The 6,824-nt window shown below is 38.8% G+C and overlaps 1 non-coding gene across 1 annotated transcript; it reads right to left on the bottom strand.

Moving 5' to 3' along the window:
* Positions 1 to 5,918: 5,918 nt before the first annotated feature.
* Positions 5,919 to 6,026, bottom strand: LOC112761907 (small nucleolar RNA R71). The gene has a single exon (XR_003182277.1). It is a non-coding gene; the product is annotated as a small nucleolar RNA R71 (small nucleolar RNA).
* Positions 6,027 to 6,824: the final 798 nt, after the last annotated feature.

The following is a 6,824-nucleotide window of genomic DNA, read 5'->3' as shown; positions in this document are numbered from 1 at the left end:
CAGAGGAGAAGAGTTCCACACAATTGAGCTTGGTGAAATTCAGAGATGAGAAGAACTCCACCCACAGCCCGAAGGTGGAATAGAGAAAGTTCAGATCGGAGACACCTCGGACAAAACGACTAACATTGGCACGATCCTGAAGGAGAGGCAAAGGAATCACTAGTACAGTTCTTGCGAGATAATGTCGATCTTTTCGCATGGAAAGCTGCAGACATGCCAGGCATAGACCCCAAGCTAATATGCCACAAGTTGGCGATCTATCCAGGTTCTCGGCCGGTACAGCAGAGACGAAGAAAACTTGGACCAGAACGATCCCAAGCTGTGGAAGAACAGGTACAAGCACTACTGGAGGTAGGATTCATAAGAGAAGTCAAGTACCCACTATGGCTAGCTAACGTCGTCTTGGTGAAAAAATCAAACGGGAAGTGGCGAATGTGCACCGACTACACCGACCTCAACAAATCCTGCCCAAAAGATCCTTACCCACTCCCAAGTATCGACGCCCTGGTAGATGCTTCCTCCGGATATAGATACCTCTTGTTTATGGATGCATATTCCGGATACAACCAAATTCTCATGTATCCACCAGATCAAGAAAAGACCTCGTTTTTAATGCCAAAAGCAAATTACTGCTACATTGTGATGCCTTTCGGCCTCAGGAATGCGGGAGCTACTTATCAAAGGCTGATGAATAAAGTCTTTTCAGATCATATCAGAAAAATCATGGAAGTATACGTGGACGACATGTTAATAAAGACACAAAGCAAAGAAACATTATTGTCCGACCTGGCCCAAGTGTTCAACACTATAAGGAAGCATGACATACGACTCAATCCCACAAAGTGCACCTTTGCAGTAGAAGCGGGCAAATTCTTAGGTTTCATGGTCACACAAAGAGGAATTGAAGAAAATCCAGACAAATGCCAGGCTATACTCAACATGAAGAACCCGACTTGTGTCAGAGAGGTACAATAACTCAACGGGAGATTGGCAGCCTTATCCAGATTCTTAGCAGGATCAACAATAAGATCTCTCCCCTTCTATGCCACTTTAAGGAAAGGAAAGAAGTTTGAATGGACAACAGAATGCGAGCAAGCCTTCCAGGATTTCAAAAACTTCCTAGGACAACCGCCTATCCTAACTTGACCACGAGAGGAAGAACCACTCGTATTATATCTTGCAGTAAGAAGTCAGGCAGTAGCCTCAGCACCGGTTCGAGAGGACGACAAAGGGCAACAGCCTGTATATTTCATCAGTAAAGCGCTGCAGGGATCCAAGCTAAACTACCAAAAGATAGAAAAATTTGCCTACACTCTCATACTGACATCTTGATGACTTCGCCCATACTTCCAGGCCCACACCATTAAGGTTCGGACCGACCAGCCCATAACGGGGATACTGCAGAAAACAGATCTAGCAAGCAGAATTCTACAATGGGCAGTCGAGTTATCCGAGTTCGACCTCCAATACGAAGCTCGGACAGCCATCAAATCACAATCCTTGGCCGACATCATTGCAGAATTCACAGATACCTGGGAAACCCCCACAGAATGGAATCTCTATGTGGACGGGTCTTCAAATAGGACTGAAAGTGGCGCAGGTGTGATAATAGAAAGCAACCAAGGAACCCAAGTTGAGCTTTCCCTCAAATTTGGGTTCCCGGCCTCAAACAACCAGGCAGAATATGAGGCGTTACTAGCTGGTTTGAAGCTGGCTAAGGAGGTTGGAGCTCAAAAACTCAACATCTTCAGCGACTCACAAGTAGTTGATGAGCGGATAATTTATACGCTTTTTGGCATTGTTTTTAGTATGTTTTTAGTAGGATCTAGTTACTTTTAGGGATGTTTTCCTTAGTTTTTATGTTAAATTCACATTTCTGGACTTTACTATGAGTTTGTGTCTTTTTCTGTGATTTCAGGTATTTTCTGGCTGAAATTGAGGGACTTTTGTAGAAATCAGATTCAGAGGTTGAAAAAGGACTGCTGATGCTGTTGGATTCTGACCTCCCTGCACTCAAAGTGGATTTTCTGGAGCTACAGAACTCGAAATGGCGCGCTTCCAATTGCGTTGGAAAGTAGACATCCAGGGCTTTCCAGCAATATATAATAGTCCATACTTTGGCCAAGAATTGATGACGTAAACTGGCGTTCAACGCCAGCCTTCTGCCCAAATCTGGCGTCCAGCGCCAGAAAAGGATCCAAAACCAGAGTTGAACGCCCAAACTGGCACAGAACTTGGCGTTCAACTCCACAAATGGCCTCTGCACGTGCTACACTTAAGCTCAGCCCAAACACACACCAAGTGGGCCCTGCAAGTGGATTTATACATCAAATACTTACTCATGTAAACCCTAGTAGCTAGTTTATTATAAATAGGACCTATTACTATTGTATTAGGCATCTTTTGATCAGCCTTTGATCTATTGATCACGTAAAAGGGGGCTGGCCATCTCGGCCATGCCTGGACCTTCACTTATGTATTTTCAACGGTAGAGTTTCTACACTCCATAGATTAAGGTGTGGAGCTCTGCTGTTCCTCAAAGATTAATGCAAAGTACTACTGTTTTCTATTCAATTCTTCTTATTTCTCTTCTAAGATATCCATTCGCACCCAAGAACGTGATGAAGGTGATGATTATGTGTGACGCTCATCATCCTTCTCCCTTATGAACGCGTGCCTGACAAACACTTCTGTTCTACATGAATTAAGCTAGAATGAGTATCTCTTAGATCTCCTAACCAGAATCTTCGTGGCGTAAGCTAGAATGATGGCGGCATTCAAGAGAATCTGGAAGGTCTAAACCTTGTCTGTGGTATTCCGAGTAGGATTCAATGATTGAATGACTGTGACGAGCTCCTAACTCACGATTGCAGGGCGTTAGTGACAGACGCAAAAGGATAGTAAATCCTATTCCAGCATGATCGAGAACCGACAGATGAATAGCCGTGCCGTGACAGGGTGCGTGAGCATATTATTCACTGAGAGGATAAGATGAAGCCATTGGCAAGGGTGATGCATCCAGACGATTAGCCGTGCCGTGACAGGGCATTGGATCATTTTCTCGTGAGATGACCGAAAGTAGCCGTTGACAGTGGTGATGTATCACATAAAGCCAGCCATGGAAAGGAGTAAGACTGATTGGATGAAGATAGCAGGAAAGCAGAGGTTCAGAGGAACGAAAAGCATCTCCATTCGCTTATCTGAAATTCCTACCAATGAATTACATAAGTATCTCTATCCCTTTTATTGTTTATTTTAATCTAATAAAATATCATGTTTAAATCCGCCTGACTGAGATTTGCAAGGTGACCGTAGCTTGCTTCATACCAACAATCTCCGTGGGATTCGACCCTTACTCACGTAAGGTATTACTTGGACGACCCAGTGCACTTGCTGGTTAGTTGTATCGAAGTTGTGACAATTATGAATTAAGCTCAAAGCACCAAGCTTTGGAGCCATTACCAGGGATTGTTTGAGCCTGGACATCACAATTTCGTGCACCAAGTTTTTGGCGCCGTTGCCGGGGATTGTTCGAGTTTGGACAACTAACGGCTCATCTTGTTGCTCAGATTAGGTAATTTTCCTTTTATTTTATTTTCAAAAATTTGTCAAAAATGTTTTCAAAAATCTATCATCTGTTTTCGAAAAAAATAAATAAAAACGTTTTCAAAAATTTTATTCAAAATCTTTAAGAATGAATTCTAGTGTTTCATGAAGCATGTGAAGCCATGTCTAAATTCTTTTGGACTGAGGCTTCCAACCATCAGCTCTTACACGACTGTAGGGTATGTCAGGCGTGTCATGTCTGAATTAAATGCTGAAGCTTGGCTGGCCATTGGCCATGTCTAGTGTTTTGGACCGGAGCTTTCATTGAAAGCTTGGCTGGCTAGTGAGCCATGTCTAATTCCTGGACTGAAGCTTTAGACTAAGAATGCAAGATTCCTGGAATTCATGTTAAAATTTTTGGAATACTTATTATTTCTTTTTCATATAATTTTCGAAAAAAATACAAAAAAAATTAGAAAATCATAAAAATCAAAAATATTTTTCTGTTTCTTGTTTGAGTCTTGAGTCACATTATAAGTTTGGTGTCACTTGCATATGCATCTTGCATTGTTTCGAAAATATCATGCATTCATAGTGTTCTTCATGATCTTCAAGTTGTTCTTGGTAAGTCTTCTTGTTTGATCTTGATGATTTTTTGTTTTGTGTCTTTTCATGTTTATCATATGCATTCTTGAATTCTTAGTGTGTAAGCAGTAAAGAATTCTAAGTTTGGTGTCTTGCATGTTTTCTTTGCATTAAAAATTTTTCAAAAATATGTTCTTGATGTTCATCATGACATTCATAGTGTTCTTGGTGTTCATCTTGACATTCATAGCATTCTTGCATGCATCACATGTTTTGATCTAAAAATTTCATGCATCGCATCTTTTTAGTGTTTTTCTCTCTCATCATAAAAATTCAAAAAATCAAAAAAAAAATATCTTTCCCTTTTTCTCTCATCAAATTCGAAAATTTGGATTGACTTTTTCAAAAATTTTTAAAATCAAATTGTTTCTCATGAGTCAAATCAAAATTTCAATTTGAAAATCTTATCTTTTTCAAAATCTTTTTCAAAAATCAAATCTTTTTCAAAATTCTTAGTTATTTTCGAAAATTCCAAAAATATTTTTCAAAAATCTTTTTCTTATTTTTAAATCAAATTTTCGAAAACAACTAATCATTTAATGTTTTGATTCAAAAATTTGAAGTTTGTTACTTGCTTGTTAAGAAAAATTCAAACTTTAAGTTCTAGAATCATATCTTGTGATTTTTTATGAATCAAGTCATTAATTGAGATTTTAAAAATCAAATCGTTTTCAAAAACTAATCTCAATCATATCTTTTCAAAAATATCTTCTTATCTTATCTTTTTCAAAAATATCTTTTCAAAATATCTTTTCTAACTTCCTAACTTCTTATCTTTTCAAAAATTTGTTTCAACTAACTAACTAACTTTTTGTTTGTTTCTTAACTTTTTCAAAACCACCTAACTAATTCTCCCTTTCTAATTTTCGAAAATACCTCCCCCTTTTTTCAAAAATTTCTTTTTTATTTACTAATTATTTTTATTTTTATTTTTATTTTAAAAAAAAAAATTCGAAAAAAAAATACTAACAATTTTCAAAAACCAATTTTCAAAAATCACTAACCCTTTTTCAAAATAATTTTTGAAAATTATTCCTCCCCCATCTCATTCTATTTATTCATTCATATCCTAACATCTCATCTCACATCTCTTCCATTCGTACAGTTGCATTTCTTCTTTTACATCACGTGCTTTGTCTCCCCCTCTTTTCTTCCACTCACAAAGGGATCCCTATACTGTGGTATAAAGGATCTCTATTATTATTATCATTTTCCTGTCCATTCTTCCTTGTCATATGAGCAGGAGCAAGGATAAGAACATTCTTGTGGAAGCAGATCCAGAACCTGAAAGGACTCTAAAGAGAAAATTAAGAGAAGCTAAAATACAACAATCCAGAGAAAACCTTTTAGAAATTTTTGAACAGGAAGAGGAGATGGCAGCCGAAAATAATAATAATATAAGGAAGATGCTTGGTGACTTTACTGCCATTGGAGCAAACAACTTTGAGCTGAAACCTTAATTAGTTTCTCTGATGCAGTAGAACTGCAAGTTTCATGGACTTCCATCTGAAGATCCTTTTCAGTTCATAACTGAATTCTTGCAAATATGTGATACTGTTAAGACTAATGGAGTAGATCCTGAAGTCTACAGGCTCATGCTTTTCCCTTTTGCTGTAAGAGACAGAGCTAGATTATGGTTGGATTCTCAACCCAAAGACAGCCTGAACTCTTGGGATAAGCTGGTCACGGCTTTCTTAGCCAAGTACTTTCCTCCTCAAAAGCTGAGCAAGCTTAGAGCTGATGTTCAAACCTTCAGACAGAAAGAAGGTGAATCTCTCTATGAAGCTTGGGAAAGATACAAACAGTTGACCAAAAAGTGTCCTTCTGACATGCTTTCAGAATGGACCATCCTGGATATATTCTATGATGGTTTATCTGAGCTATCAAAGATGTCACTGGACACCTCTGCAGGTGGATCCATTCACCTAAAGAAAACGCCTGCAGAAGCTCAAGAACTCATTGACATGGTTGCTAATAACCAGTTCATGTACACTTCTGAAAGGAATCCTGTGAGTAATGGGACGCCTATGAAGAAGGGAGTTCTTGAAGTTGATACTCTGAATGCCATATTGGCTCAGAATAAAATATTGACTCAGCAAGTCAATATGATCTCTCAGAGTCTGCATGGAATGCAAGCTGCATCCAACAGTACTCAAGAGGCATCTTCTGAAGAAGAAGCCTATGATCCTGAGAACCCTGCAATAGCAGAGGTAAATTACTTAGGTGAACCTTATGGAAACACCTATAACTCAACATGGAGAAATCATCTAAATTTCTCATGGAAGGATCAAAAGCCTCAACAAGGCTTTAATAATGGTGGAAGAAACAGGTTTAGCAATAGCAAACCTTTTCCATCATCAACTCAGCAACAGACAGAGAACTCTGAACAAAATGCTTCTAATTTAGCAAATCTAGTCTCTGATCTATCTAAGGCCACTGTAAGTTTCATGAATGAAACAAGGTCTTCCATTAGAAATTTGGAAGCACAAGTGGGCCAGCTGAGTAAAAGGATCACTGAAATCCCTCCTAGTACTCTCCCAAGCAATACAGAAGAGAACCCAAAAGGAGAGTGCAAGGCCATTGACATAAGTGCCATGGCCGAACCTGTAAGGGAAGGAGAGGACGTGAATCCC

The sequence above is a fragment of the Arachis hypogaea genome, chromosome 16 (assembly GCF_003086295.3).
Source record: "Arachis hypogaea cultivar Tifrunner chromosome 16, arahy.Tifrunner.gnm2.J5K5, whole genome shotgun sequence".
NCBI lineage: Eukaryota > Viridiplantae > Streptophyta > Magnoliopsida > Fabales > Fabaceae > Arachis > Arachis hypogaea.
Note: the sequence above shows the minus strand (reverse complement) of the source record. Positions and strands in the feature narration are given on the sequence as shown.